Source organism: Molothrus ater, chromosome 31 (assembly GCF_012460135.2).
Source record: "Molothrus ater isolate BHLD 08-10-18 breed brown headed cowbird chromosome 31, BPBGC_Mater_1.1, whole genome shotgun sequence".
Lineage (NCBI taxonomy): Eukaryota > Metazoa > Chordata > Aves > Passeriformes > Icteridae > Molothrus > Molothrus ater.
In genome coordinates, this window is record NC_071658.1 from 1 (window position 1) to 15744 (window position 15744).

Genomic DNA, 15744 nt, shown 5'->3' on the forward strand with positions numbered 1-15744 from the left:
TCCCACCTCCCTTCCCAGCTTTCTCCCCTCACCTTTCCAGCTTCCCACCCAGTTGAGTTCCCTGCATCCCAAATCTCTCACCCACCCCAGCTCCCCCAAATCTCCGTGTCCCACCAGTTCTGCCCCCCTGCAGTGCCTGAAGTGGTGCTGTCGGAGCCTGGCCCGGGGTCTCCCAGTCCTTGATTGTGGGGACGTGGACGGGACCCCCTGGGAGCGCTGGGGCAGCGAATGGGGCCGGATGGAGGTGCAGACAGCGGGGATGGGGGCAAGAGCTGAGCCGGGATATTGGGATAGCCAGAACTGGGATATTGGGATAGGCAGGGCTGGGATATTGGGATAGGCAGGGCTGGGATATTGGGATAGCCAGAGCTGGGATATTGGGATAGCCAGAGCTGGGATATTGGGATAGCCAGGGCTGGGATACTGGGATGGCCAGAGCTGGGATATTGGGATAGCCAGAGCTGGTATATTGGGATAGCCAGGGCTGGGATACTGGGATGGCCAGAGCTGGGATATCAGGATAGCCAGAGCTGGGACACTGGGATAGCCAGAGCTGGGATATTGGGATAGCCAGAGCTGGCTCAAGGACAGGAACCAGCACGTGGCCAACAGTGCCCTGGAGACGGGGCCGGTACAACCAGAATGGGGGGAGTTGGGGGAGCCGGGGGCTGGGCTGGGATCTGTGGGGCTGGGGGAATCTCTGGGAATGGGATGGGACCTGTGGGACTGGTATGGTAATCCAGGGAGCTCCATGGGGCTCTGTGGGGCTGGGACACGACTCCATGGGTCCGTTCTCTCCTCGTTCCCAGGTCTCCACACAGTGCAGGTGGTTTCCAGCTGTGACCTCCTGTCCAATGGAGCATCCATGGATCCCACTGGTATGGCCATAAGGGGTGGGATTTCATCTCCTTCCAGCTGGGACCCGGGAGCTTTGCAGTGTCTGACGGTGCCACCTGGATCACCCAGAGGTGCTGGGAATCCAAAGGGATCATGGTGCAGTGAATGAAGCATTACCTGGGATACACCTGTGGGGAAGAGCTCCCAAATGGAGCTCTATGGTTGGAGGCTCTGGAGCACAAAGGTGGGTGTGGGAGGGGAATTCCTAAGGGAGTGTGGGATTCAGGAATGGGAGACTTGGAATGCAGGAATTCCCATGGAATTTCCATGGCCAAATCTCACTCTCATCCCACTCAGGTGAGAATTGCATGGATGGATCCCTCCCAACTCAGTGCCACTCTGTGGAGAATTCCATGGGGAAATGATTTGAATTGATGACCAATCCAATGAGAGCAGTGAAATGAGACCTAATCCCTGCTGGGGTTCCATGGGACATCAATCCCAATCCTTTGCCCAGGCTGGCTCTGCTGTGCCCGTGGCAGCACCAGGGGAGTGCCCTGTCCCTGCCCTGAGCCCAGCACGAGCCTTTCCTTGGCTGTTCTGTGCCCTGCCCGGGGCAGGAGGGCATGGCCGGAGTGGCTTTGGTGGCCCCGGGCACCCGGCCCGGGCTGCAGCCACTGCAGGGGCTCCTGGGGAATGTTCCAGAGCAAAGCTTAAAGCAAACAATGGTTCCTGGAGGGGATTTTGCCCCTGGGCCTCTGCTGGGAGCCCAAGGGCAACAGCCCAAAGTGCTGGAGCTCAGTGTCCCTCGGCCAGGCTGTGTTCCCTGGCTGTCCCCTGTCCCTCAGCTCTGTAGGACCTGGGGCAACCCTCGGGAGAAAATCCTGAGCCCCAGCTGGGCCAGTTGTCCCCAGGTCACTCTCAGTCACCCCAGTATGATCCCAGCATGGTCCCTGGGCTTTCCATTCACCCCTGGTATAGTTCCAGCCACTCCCAGCCCATCCCAAGTCACTCCCAGATACTCACAGTATTACTCCAGTAACTTCCTTTATGGTTCCTGTGATCCCAGTCACTCCCCATCACTCCCAGTATATCCCAGTTCCCCCAGTGTGTCTCCACTCACTCCCAGTAGCTTCCAGCATGATTCCAGTTGCTCACAGTCACCCCAGTCACCTCCAGCATGATTCCTGTCACTCCCTGTATGTCTCAGTTGCCCCAATATGGTCCCAGTTGCCCTCAGCCTGCTCCTAGTCACTTCCAGTATGATCCCACTATGACCTCAGTTGCCACCAGCACAGACCCAGTCATTCCAAGTATGATCCCAGTGGGATCCCAATCTCTCTGAGCATGGTCCCAGTCAATCCCAGTTGCTCCCAGTGTAGACCCGGTCACTGCCAGTCGCTCTCAGTGCGTTCCCAGTCACCCTAAGTCTGGTTACAGACACTCCCAGTATATCCCAGTTGCCCTCAGCATACTCATAGTCACAGCCACGTGTCCCAGTAAGGTTCCAGTTTCCACCAGTATGATCCCAGTCAGTACCAGGCAATGCCAGTTGGTCCCACTATGATCCCTGTTGCCCAAGCTCTGGTCCTGCTGGTTCCCAGTGTGCCCTGATCCTGCTCCCAGTGGGTCCCAGTCCTGGTGTATCCTGATGTATCCCAGTGTATCCCGGTGTATCCCAGTGTATCCCGTTGTATCCCAGTGTATCCCGGTGTACCCCAGTGTATCCCAGCCTGTCCCAGTCCATGCCAGTCCCTTCCCAGCAGCCACCGCCGTTTCCCGGATCCTGCCCCTCCCGGCCCCGGAGCTGCCGCTGGACGCCCCCAAAGTGTCGCTGCTGAGTAAGGAAGCGGCACAGACTCACAAGAAGGCTGCTTTGCACAGCAGTAGTTTTAATATGAAAATTCTCTCTTTTTATAGACTGTGCCGATACATTCAGACCAGATTGGTCAATCAATCAATACATTTCACCTGACTGGCTAATTAACAAAAACACCTTTCTTAGAAACAATCCTTGAGAAAAACAGGAAAACAGAGAGTAGGAAAACACCACCTGCAGGTTGTTTATAATAACAAGCTATCATTGTGTCCCTACAACTCCCTAAAAGTCTCACAAGTCAGCTGTGAAAAAACTTACCTGGTTTTCTCGCTCTCTGACCAGCCTGTCACACCCACACCCAAGGTGCTGCCGGGGCTCGGGGGCTTCGTGTTGGGCTTTGTCTGCCTTGGCTGGGGCTCGGCCTCCACTACGGGAGAAGGTGAGGGGGGATCCCCTGGGGGTCCTGTCCCCCTGGGGAGCGCTTGTGACTCCCCCATGTGCCCCCATGCTGGGGACACCCCTTTTCTCTCCCTAGAGTCCTGACCCAGCTCCTGCTCCCCCCTGGGAGGGGCTTTGGGGAGTCCCCCTGGGACCTCCTTGAATCCCCATTCCTGGGCACTGGGACACCCCCACATCTCCTTGCCCAGCTGCGGGATCCCCTGTACCCCCTTATCCTGCACCAACACCCCCTGCACCCCTTTTCCCAGCTCTCCTCCTCTGGCAGCCCCTGGATCCCCCGTTTCCGTGAGCCCGGGGACCCCCGGAGCCCCATTCCCGGCCAGCCCGGGGCACCTCAGCCCCAGGCCTCCCTTTGCTGGGAAACCCGGCCTGGGCACGGGGCTCTGCAGCTGCTCTGGGGTTTATGATCACCTGGAGGAAAGGGAGAGAACAGAGGAGAGAGAGAAGGAGACTGTGGATCAGGGACCGGGGTCCCAGCGCCCAGTCCTGCTCCGCCAGCGGGCTCCAGGCAGAGTTTGAGCGCAGGTCCAGCGAGTTCAGCACGGCCGAGGAGGGTCCCGGGAGATGCCAGGGGGGATCCCGGGGAATTCCCTGGAATTCCCCCGTCCCCTCCCCCTGCGCTCCTTCGGGCACCTTCGGTTCCGCGTTCCCCTCTCTGCGCCGCCGCGATCTGCCCGGAGACCGGTGACGTCACAGAATCCTCGGTATACCATTGGCGGGCAGGAAAGAGCAGCGTTAATGGCGGCTCTGGGGGCGGGGCCGTAGCGGAGCAGCGGATTGGCTGCAGCGCTGGGGCTGGGGGCGCACCTGGGGGGCTTGGGGGGGGCGGTGAGGGGGACCCTCGACAGCCGGAATCCCCCGAACCGCAATTTCCGGGCACTGGGAACCCCCTGAACTTCCATTTCCGGGCACTAGAACAGCATCCACCCCCATTCCTGCATACTGTGACCTCCCTGAATCCCCTTCCCCAGCACCAGGACCCCCATGTTCTTTATCTGGCCCCAGGACCACGCTGAACCCCCCTGAACCACCATTCCTGGGTACTATGACTCACTGCCCCCCCTGGCCAGCGCTGGGATCCCCTGTTACTTCTTATCAGGCACGAGTACATCCCTAAACCCCTGTTTCTGGGCATCAGCACCTCTCTGAACCTCCATTTGCGGGCACTACAACCCCTCTGAATGTCCATTTCCAGGGAGGAAATTTCCCTGAACCCACATTTCCCATACAGGAAACCCCGATTCACTATTTCTGTGCCACAGGACACCCCTGGAACTCAATTTCCAGGCCCGGGATCCCACCGTCCCCTCTGTTCCCTGACAACGAGACCACTTATCTTGGTTTGAAAAGACAGGTGTCTGCTGAGGAAGGCAGGAGCCTTCCCTGAAATAGAAAATGTAAACCCTCTCCCTCCAAATTGTTATAATTTTGAAATAAAGGGGCTCTCAAGCAAAGATATGGGAGGGGGAATAACTCTTTATTAGGGAAGAAAATTTTAAAAAATAAAATAAACAACGCAGTAATACAAAACAACACTGGCAGAATACGACCTGACACCCTGTTGGTCAGGGTGTTGATAGCAGCCCAATTGAAATGGTGGCTGCAGTCCTCCTGGAGTGGCAGGTGTGGTTCTGTTGAAGCAGTGATCCTGTAGAAGTGCGTAGTCTTTCTCTGAAGATCCAGTGGTGCTGTAGATGGGCCTGGTCTTCCTCTGGGAATGCAGCAGGAAAGGGATACTCCTCTGGGAATCCAGAGGAAAAGGCTGATGGTGGTCTTCCAGATCGCAGATTATATCCAGTTAGGAATGCTTGGCTCCTCCCTTGGGGCGGAGCTTCTCACAGTGGGATGATGTAGGTTCATCAGTCAGGCATTGAGGCTCAATGGCTCGTTAACAGAAGACATTTTCCAGGGGGAACATTGGTTGTGGAAGAGGTACAAAACCCTGCCCAGTTAACAGAAGATAACTGCCCCACCTCTAACAGATAGGAATAGAATACACACCCCCATTTCCAACCTAAGACACTGCTTGATCCCCCATTCCTGGTACTGGGACCTTCTTTTACCACCATATCCAGGTCTGAACCCCCTCTCCCCCTGCACATCCATGCCTGGCACTAAGACTGCCCTGACCCCCCTCATCTTGCACCAATAGCCCCTTGCACCCCCTGCTCCCCCGTGCCCCGCAGATAAGGGGAGAGAGAGGTCACTCAGGGATCACCATCACAGGCACAACAGCCCCGAGGTGGGAAAATGAATTGGATTTGGGACTGAGTGAATCAGAACAGCAGAACGAGGAGTGAAATAAACCCTGAAAAAGAACCTTCTCCCGACCTCTTTGTCCTTCACGGACTTCACTTTATTCCCGACTCCCTCCCTGTGCTGCCCAGCGGGGCAGGGAGAGGGGATGGGAGTCATGGTCAGTTCCTGCCACTGTTTCTGCCTCAGGGACAAGAATTCCTTCCCTGGTCCAGTGGGGGGTCCCTCCCATGGGGTCTGTTAAAAACACCAATCACTCATAAAAAATTTTTAAAAGTTTAATAGTAATAAAATGGTTATAAAAATAGTAATATAATTAGAGTAATAAAAATTGGGACAATTTGGATTAGGACAATACAAGACAATAAAAACAAAGGGTTACGGACATTTCAGGTGCCTCTTTCTGGGCAAAATAAGCCCCAAAAAGGACCCACATTAACAGAAGATTAACCCTTAAAAGCAACAGCCTGTTGCATATTCATACATCATGCATAAAATCCATTCAAGCACAGGATTCTGTCTGGTCAGTGTCAACTTCTTCCTCTGGATCCTGACAGCGTCTTCAGGGCTGAACAAGGCAGGGAGAAGTTAATTTCTTCTGATAAGGGAGCAATTAATTCTTTTTCTCTGAAAGATTTAGGTGTCCTGTGGCTGCTATCTCGGTGCAAGTACCTCATTCCTCTCTTTAAAAAAGTGTCTTACATAGACACTTACATATTACACATCATAGTTTCTATTATGTCATAAACTAAAACTATATTTAACACACCACTTAAGAAAATTAATATAGCAAAACTTTTGAACATAACACATATAATATTCATTTTAATATTTGCAAAAAGCCAGTCATAAAATGCGCATTTTTCACAGTAGTCTAAAATAGTCCATTTTACTGTTCAACTTTCTTGGCAGCTGGTGCATGATAAGGGATATGATCTATCCATTCAATACTATGTTCTCTGGCCTGGGTGTTTGTAAGGCTGTTCTTGAAATGGGTCCCATTGTCCAACTCAATTCTCTCAGGAGTGCCATGTTTCCACAGGATTTGCTTTTCCAGGCCCAGGATGGTGTTCCAGGCAGCAGCATGAGGCACGGGGTAGGTATCCAACCATCCAGTGGTGGCTTCCACCATGGTCAGCACGTAGCGCTTGCCTTGGCATGTCTGGGGCAGTGTGATGCAGTCAATCTGCCAGGCCTCCCCACATTTATATTTGAACCACCGCCTGCCATACCTTAGGGGCTTCACTGGCTTGGCCTGCTTGATGGCAGCACACGTCTCACAGTCATGGATAACCTGAGAAACACTGTCCATGCTTAAATCCACCCCTCGTCTCTTAGAGGTGGCGTCTCTGCGCTGATGGCCTGAGGCATCATGGGTCCCATTGAGCTAAGGATATCTCTCCCTTGTGTTCCCAATCTAGGTCTTTCTTGGACACCCCCATCTTTGCAGCCTGGTCTACCTGCTCATTGTTTCAGGCTCATAAGCCTGACTCTTGGGGACATGGGGGTCTACGTGATGGACTTTCACAGGTAGCTTCTCTAGCCAAGGGGCAATGTCTTTCCATTCATCAGCGGCCCAGATTGGTTTTCCTCTACGCTGCCAGTTGGCCTTTTTCCACCTTTCCAGCCAACCTCACAGAGCATTGGCTACTATCCATGAATCAGTATAAAGGTAGGGCTTTGGCCACTTCTCTCTTTTAGCAACATCTAGGGCCGGTTGAATGACTTTGAGTTCAGCAAGTTGACTTGATCCACCTTCTCCTTTGGTAGCTTGTGCAACCTGTCATGTGGGGCTCCATATGGCTGCTTTCCAAATCCAGTTCATCCCTATGATGTGACAGGAACCATCAGTGAAAAGAGCGTAGCGTGTTTCCTCTGCTGGTGATTGGTTGAATGGTGGAGCTTCTTCAGCCTGTGTCACTGGTTCTTGTTCCTCTTCATCAGTGAGACCAAAGTTTTCACCTTCCAGCCAGTTTGCAATTATCTCCAAAATCCCAGGCTGATTCAGGTTTCCAATACAGGCACGCTGTGTGATGAGAGCAATCCATTTGCTCCATGTGGCATCAGTGGCGTGGTGGGAACCTTTCCTTTAAACATCCACCCCAGCACTGGTAGTCGGGGTGCCAGGAGGAGTTGTGCTTCCATGCCAATCACCTCTGAGGCAGCCTGGACTCCTTCATAGGCAGCCAAGATTTCCTTCTCTGTGGGAGTGTAGATGGCTTTGGACCCTCTGTAGCTTCAGCTCCAGAATCCCAGTGGTCGGCCTCAAGTCTCCCCAGGCACCTTCTGCCAAAGGCTCCAGGACAAGCCATGGTTCCCAGCTGCAGAGTAGAGCACGTTCTTCACCTCTGGTCCCATCCTGACCAGGCCCAAGGGCTACCACATGAGCGATCTCCTGCTTGATCTGGGCCAAAGCTTGTTGCTGCTCAGGGCCCCAGTGTAAATCATTCTTTTTGTGGGTGACCAGGTAAAGAGGGCTCACAATTTGGCTGTACTCCGGAATGTGCATTCTCCAAAAGCCTATGGCACCTAGGAAAGCTTGTGTTTCCTTCTTGCTGGTTGGTGGAGACATTGCTGTGATCTTGTTGATGACCTCAGTGGGAATCTGACGCCGTCCATCTTGCCACCTCACTCCCAGGAACTGGATCTCTCGGGCAGGTTCCTTGACTGTGCTCATTTTGATGGCAAAGCTGGCTTCTAGCAGAATCTGGATGATCCTCTCTCCTTTCTCAAACACTTCCATTGCCATGTTCCCACACACAATGATGTCATCGATGTACTGCAGGTGTTCTGGAGCCTCACCCTTTTCCAGTGCAGCCTGGATCAGTCCATGGCAGATGATGGGGCTGTGCTTCCACCCCTGGGGCAGTCGGTTCCAGGTGTACTGCACTCCCCTCCATGTGAAGGCAAACTGAGACCTGCATTCTGCTGCCAGAGGAATGGAGAAAAATGCATTGGCAATGTCTATAGTGGCACACCACTCTGCTGCCTTGGACTCCAGCTCTTCCTGGAGTTCCAGCATGTCCGGCACAGCAGCGCTCAGCGGTGGAGTCACTTCATTCAATGCACCACAGTCCACAGTCAATCTCCATTCTCCTTCAGATTTACACACAGGCCAAATGGGGCTGTTGAAGGGTGAGTGGGTTTTGCTGACCACCCCTTGGCTCTCCAGCTCACGGAGCATTTTGTGGATGGGGATCACAGCATCTTGATTCGTTCGGTACTGTCGGCGGTGTACTGTTCAGGTGGCAATTGGCACTCGTTGCTCTTCCACCTTCAGGAGTCCTACTGCAGATGGGTTTTGCGACAGTCCAGGCAAGCTCTTCAACTGCTTGACACCCTGTGTCTCTACAGCAGCTATTCCAAATGCCCATCTAAGTCCCTTTGGGTCCTTGAAATACCCACTTTGGAGGAAGTCTATGCCTAAAATGGGCCTCTGGGCCAGTCACAATAGGATGTTTCTTCCACTCATTTCCAGTCAGGCTCACCTCAGCTTTCACCAAAGTAAAATCCTGTGATCCCCCTGTCACACCAGCAATAGAAACACACCCTGTCCCCACATGTCTCAATGGGATTAATGTACATTGCGCACCAGTGTCAACCAAAGCTTTGTATTCTTGTGGTTCAGATGTGCCAGGCCAACGAATCCACACAGTCCAAAAAACATGGGTTTCCCTAGTCTCTACCTGGCTAGAGGCAGGGCCCCTCTAAGCCTGGTTATCCTTCTTTCCCTGGGCATATGCCTTGGAGGTTCCCCACGTGGAGGAGCCACGTGTTGGGTGCCAATAGATGATTTGTCCTGGTTCAGAGCAAATTTGGGAGAGAATCCCAAAGGGGCTCCTCTAGGAAAGAAGATTCAATCAGCCCCTCCCCACAGCCGGTCCAGGAGAAACTATCTCCTTGGAGAAAAGTGGAAAAAAACTGTTTATTAAACAATAAAACCTAAACAATATTAAACAATAAAAACCCTTGTTGCTCCAAAAGAGATGACAAATTGAGAAAACCCCGTCCCCGGGTTGCAGCTGAGCTCACTCAGTCTCTGGTCAGTCCCTCCGGTGCTGGAAATGTCGTGGGCCAGGCCTGGCCCAGTGGGCCAGAGGTGCAGATGCCAGTGCTCCCCCTGGGTGTTCAGTCCCGAGCAGGGTTCAAGAGGTTCAAATAAAAGGGAAAAAACCACAGTCCAGGGAACTTCTTTGCCTCAGCAAGCTAAACTAACTAAAAGCAAAAGAGAGCTCTGTCCAGCTGTCTGTCCATCTGCACAGAGTCAGGAATGTGTAGGAGCGAGTGCAGTGACAGAAAAAACATGTGCGCTTCTCTCCCCCCCCATCAATCTCTAAAGCACGTCTTAAAGGTGCAAAACTTGTTATTCAGCATAAACAGAATGAGACAATTGGGGATAAAAGTATCATATAGTCAACTCATGACATGTGTGCATAAAGACCTTTGAAATCACAGCTCTCTGTCTCGGCTGGACAGAGATGATCCCCCTGTGTCCTGTGCTCCAAGAGGGGGGACACACCCTGCCACTGGTGCTTGCCTTGGTCTCTGCAGGCCCAGGCAGATGCCAAAGCTGCTCTTCACAGCCTTCTCCCTTGCCACGCCCCTGTGCCAAGTGCAAGGGGCCTCAAGGATGGAAAGGAGCGCAAGGAGCCAAAGGGAGCCAGCTGTACCTACCTCACTGGGGGCTCCTGGGCAAGCACTTGGCTTGAGAAGCAAGCCCCTCTCTTCCAAAGTGCCTCCATTTCCCGGGGAACACCAACATGCACGTAAGAAAGCCTGGCAAGGCTGAATTACTCGTGCACCTTGTAGCACAGGCACTCCAGCTGGAGCTCATCTTCCTTCTGCCGAGTCTGTTTCCTCATGTCCCTTGTGGTGCGCAGCCCTGGGCCCCCTAGAAACAAGAGGTGCCCGCTGCCCCTTCGAGTGCCAGAACTCCTGCCCGCGCTGACGGCAGCAAAAGCAGGCTGTTGCCAGCCAGGGAGCGGAGCCCTGTTCCCTCAGGAGGCTCTCCTCAGCCCCTTGCCCACTGTGCACGCAGCACTTCTGCCTGCCTGCCCAGAACGCTCTTGCCACAGCACAGCACAAGCTGGCCGGCTCTGGGCTCAGCACAGCCCAAGCACAGGTCTCTGCAGGAAGACACAGCGGCTCTTTTGCAGCCTTGCCCCGCAGTGATGGGAAGGGGCCCCTGCCTCTGGTCTCACTTGCTTGGCTTTCTGCCTGCATCTGAGGCAGGGGCTGCCTGATTCCTCGCTTGTGGGGAGAGCAGAGCCGCCGGAAGCGCGCCCAGCGTGCAGGCACTGCCCGACAGCGCTGCGGCCGCTGGGACGCTGGCGCCCCCGAGTCCCAACCACTCCGCTGCCGCTGCTGCTTGATTTGCTTTTAGGCACAGACAAAACTCACTGCTAGGCCACCATGGTCTCTGCTCCTGCCCTCTTCCTGTCCCTGGGTAGGGCTAGAGCATTGCTGTGCTTTCAGGAGGCTCTTGGCGGAAACTTGCGGCATTGCAAGCTCCTTTGCCCTGGCTGGATGCTTGCACTTGAATCCCTCACAGCTGGCTTCAGAGCACACTCCAGTTGGCTCTTCTAAAAACAGGCTCCTTTTCCCCTTCAGTGTGCTGGGCACGGCCTTGAAGTCCACGCTGCTGTGCAACTGGAGCAGCGGGACAGGGACCTTTGCAGCCTGAGCTGCCCTTGTTCCTCTCTGTCTGTGCACGGAACTCAGCGGGGAGGAGAAGGGCAGCAGGGCCCTGCGTGTCCCCGGGCTCAGGTTTTGCGCCGCTTCAGCTCCACAGAGACGCGGGTCAAGTGAAAAACCCAAAGAGTTTATTAGGGAAAAGCAAAGCCAAGGGGTCAGCTGGGAGGTAAAAAAGGGCATGGGCAGGGCCTGAGGGCGGCAGGGAAGGAGCTGCCAACAGGGAGGGAGCTGGCAAGAGCTGCTGGAGCTTGGCACAGGCTCAGCTGTGAGCAGCCAGAGCTGTGCCTGGAGCTGCAGCTGGTCCCTTCTGCCCTGCAGGTGGTCCCATCTTGGATGGGAACTGGAAATCTCCGAGGGAGGCCGCTCCAGGTGATGCAGGAGACAAAGGAAGTTCTGCAGATCTTCTTTGGAATTTCATGGGAATCCATATGCTGATGCAAGATGGGCTCTCATCTTCCCTGAGGGCTTGACGAGCTGGGAGAGGAACAGAGCCACGGTCAGAGGCCAGATTGAGGGAATCCAAGGAAAGCCTCCTGCCAGGGCCATCTTGCCATGGCCAGGAGGGAGCGGGAGACAAAGGCCAGAGAGCGGGGAGGCAGCTCAGCCAGGCAGCGCTGGCCATCAGGCTCACCTCCAGCAAGAAGGCCAGAGCAGGCAGATGCCAGCAGGGCTGCTTCCCCACCAGCAGGCTGAGCAGGTGCGAGGCCATGTGGGGACACAAGGGGCTCAAGCCAGAGCGCATCTCCCTGGCAGGGGAAAAAGGCACCAAGGCCCTGAGCCGGGCGGGCAAACCTCTCCCAGGAGTGACTCCAGGAGGTCCCATCTTTCCCCAGCACTCTGCAAGGGGACACGGGCCCCTTGGGAGGCGGCTGCTGCTGGGCATCCTCCTCTGCCAGCCCTTTGCAGTCTGCTGGGCCCTCCCTCGGTGACAAGGCCCTCTTGCTTACAAGCCCAGGAACTGCGTGGGGCACTCCGGGCACGGGGCACAAATGCTGGCAGTGGCGGCGGGGAGTAGGGGATCTCACCTGGCCAGCAGGCCCGCTGCATAGTGCTGGGTGTGGGCACAGAGCAGGGTGTCCCAGAGCTGCTTGTGCTCCAGAGCCAGCAGGTTCTTGCCAAAGCCCACTTGGGAGAGCAGAGCCTTCATGGTCTGCACTGCAAACCTGTGTGCCGAGAAAAGGCCGGGTCACTCTGGGAGCACTGGCTCTGGCCACAAGGGAGTGGGAAGGACAGGCTGACTGGCACCTGTTGGGCTGGCTGGGAAGGCCGTGTTCCTCCCAGCACGCTCTCCAGAAGCTCTGGGTTTCCACATCCTCTGCCCTCTGCTCTGTGGTGATGAAAATTCGCAAGAGCAGAGCCACAAGCAGGTGGGGAGAATGAAGGACTATTGCATAGTGCCACTCGGGCATGCATGCAATCCTCCACAGCACCAGAGTTGCCTGCAAGAGACAAAGCAGCCCCAGGCAGCGCTCAGCACCGAGGTGTCCATGAGGCAGGGCCCCAGGGGAGAGGCAGGGGGAGCAGCCAGCCTGCTGCCCCTAGCCCAGCTTTCAGCCCAGGCAGGGAGCTGCAGGGTGGGGAGAGCATGGAGAGCTTCTGAGAAGGCCACCTGGAGGGCCAGACTAGGCCAGCTCCAGAAACTCACAGCCAGGGCAAGGACGGCCTGGTTGTCCCCGCTGCAGAGGAAGCCGCCGTACGCTGGCTGCTCCTCTATGGCAGAGAGCAGCGCTGGAAGCACCTCCTCCACGGCTACTGCTGAGGTGCCCATGGCCCTCCACATCAGCGCGGCCGCTCTGTGGGAGCAGAGCTGTGCGTCAGTACCGTGCCCCGTGCAGCTGCAGGGGGCCGGGAGGGAGCATGGCAGCAGGCTCAGGAAACAGAGGGGCCCCACGGTGCCGGTGCTCTCCGCCTGTCTGGCAGAGCCCGCTGGACAGGCTGTACAGGGCCAGGGGTCCTACGGGCCGGTGAGCACCGAGCTCTGCAGGCAGTTGTGCCCCGTACCCGTCACACGTTGGGGCACAGCGCAGGAGGCTCATCACCACGTGGGCAGGGTGTTCTTCAGTCAGGCTGACAATGGCCATTTGCAGCCCGGCGTCCACAGACTCACAGGACGTGAGTCTCTGCAGCATGGCTCTCACCGCAGCTTGCACCTGCAGGAAGCAGCATGGGGAAGACTTGGAGTGCCGTCCAAGGCAGCAAGTGGCCCAGCTTCCCCCAAGAAGTGCTTGCCTTCCCAGCCCAGTGTGATGGGGCTGAGGGGGCCCAGCGGACATGGCTTGAGGGGCCACGTCATCCTGGGAGGCCTTGGGCCCTGGCCCCAGGCTGCTGCGGAGAATAAAAAGCCTTCTGCAAAAACTCCAGAGTGGGTCCAGGACTCACAGGCAGCGTGGGCATGGCCTCAGTCTCTGCCATGGCCTGAGTGATGGTGTTGCTGGTGGCCATGCCCTCCATCAGGGCCATGTCAGCCTCCCTGCAGCCCTCATCAGTTTCCCAGTCTGAGCTGGCGGCCAGGTCAGAAGACGCTGTGCTGGCAGCAGCCTCTGCCCGCAGCTGGCCGGGCCTGGAGTCGGGCTCGGCCATGCCCTCGGGTGCGGGGCCACCGCTCTTTGTGCGCCGATGGTGCAGCAACCTGCGCAGTGTCTGCAGCAGAAGGAAGGGCGGCAAGAGAGGGACCTTCCATGGTCTGCTCCAAGCGCGGGGCCCTGCCGAGCAGTGCCGGCAGGCCCGGCCCAGGTGGGGATGGCCGCAGGTACCTGCGCTGCTCTGCGGAAGCGGCCACGGCTGGGCTCCTGCTCTTGCGTCCGCTCCTTGGCTGCATCTGCCAAAGAGCGAGCGCAGCCAGAGCTGAGGGGCCGCCTCACAGAGGCGGAACAGAGAACACAGGCCAGCCCTGCACTCCCCAGGCAGGGACAACCCCCCGGGTGCCCAGGGGACGGAGTACGGCCATCAGGAGAACAGCCCCGGCCCCTGTCCCGTCCCATCCATGGGAATGGCCACAGGCATGGATGGGATGGGATGGGATGGGATGGGATGGGATGGGATGGGATGGGATGGGATGGGATGGGATGGGATGGATGGGATGGGGACAGGCTGGCCGCAGGCACCAGCCCTGCGGCCCAGCTCCGCCACTCACCATCCTGCAGCGGCTGTAAGTGCTCCGGCTCTGCAGGCTGCTGCGCTGGGCCAGCTGCAGGGCCTTTGCTTTTCTTGCCCCAAAGCCCCTTGAACAGGCTGAGCAGTCTGCCCGCCATCCCGCTCTCTGACCTCAAGGGCACCTTCCAGACAGATGCCACAGCAAGGGTCTGAGTCAGTGAGTGCTGCAGTGGTGCCTTGCAGGCACCTGCAACAGAGGAGCCTCAGCAAGGCTACAGGACAGCAAGTCCTGCACTCCAGGGCTCCTGCCACAATGACAGGAGACTCCTGGTGAACGATGGAGCTTGCCAAGTCCCACGGCCTGGCCACGAGGGCACCGGCCGCAGGGATGGGAGATGCCTTGCAAAAGCTCCGAGTCAGCGAGTCCCGAGGTCTGGCTGTGAGGCCAGCCGCAGGAGGAACGCCTGGGAAAAGCTCCGGGTCAGGGAGGAACGAGCCAGCTGTGCGGGGGCGCCTCACAGCACCGCTCTGTCCCGTCCTGTCCCGTCGCATGCACCCAGCACTGTGGCGTGGCCGCAGCAACGGCAGAGCCTATGTCAGCGCGTGTCACAAAGGGCTGCTCTGACATGCTGTCCCTTCCGTTCCCACGGTGACCCCGCTGCACCGTGTCACAAAGGGACACGCTGCCACGTGCCCCGGGGCCATCCCCTCCCCAGCCAAGGCGCCCCCGCGTGTCTAACACACCAGTGTCTAACACAGCCCTGGACACACCATGAGCCGCCAAGTGCTCGGCAAGGACTCTCCACGCTGCCCGCACAGCCCAGCTGGCTGCCAGCCCTGGAGCAGAACAGCTTCCAGCAAGCAAGAGGCAAAGGCATCTTGCCAAGAGTTAAAATACAGGCCAGATGCCATCGATGTCTGCATAAAGGCCTTTGAATTCACAGCTCTCTGAGAGGCATTTGGGGCTCTGGGCTGGACACAGATGATCCCCCTGTGTCCTGTGCTCCAAGAGGGGGGACACACCCTGCCACTGGTGCTTGCCTTGGTCTCTGCAGGCCCAGGCAGATGCCAAAGCTGCTCTTCACAGCCTTCTCCCTTGCCACGCCCCTGTGCCAAGTGCAAGGGGCCTCAAGGATGGAAAGGAGCGCAAGGAGCCAAAGGGAGCCAGCTGTACCTACCTCACTGGGGGCTCCTGGGCAAGCACTTGGCTTGAGAAGCAAGCCCCTCTCTTCCAAAGTGCCTCCATTTCCCGGGGAACACCAACATGCACGTAAGAAAGCCTGGCAAGGCTGAATTACTCGTGCACCTTGTAGCACAGGCACTCCAGCTGGAGCTCATCTTCCTTCTGCCGAGTCTGTTTCCTCATGTCCCTTGTGGTGCGCAGCCCTGGGCCCCCTAGAAACAAGAGGTGCCCGCTGCCCCTTCGAGTGCCAGAACTCCTGCCCGCGCTGACGGCAGCAAAAGCAGGCTGTTGCCAGCCAGGGAGCGGAGCCCTGTTCCCTCAGGAGGCTCTCCTCAGCCCCTTGCCCACTGTGCACGCAGCACTTCTGCCTGCCTGCCCAGAACGCTCTTGCCACAGCACAGCA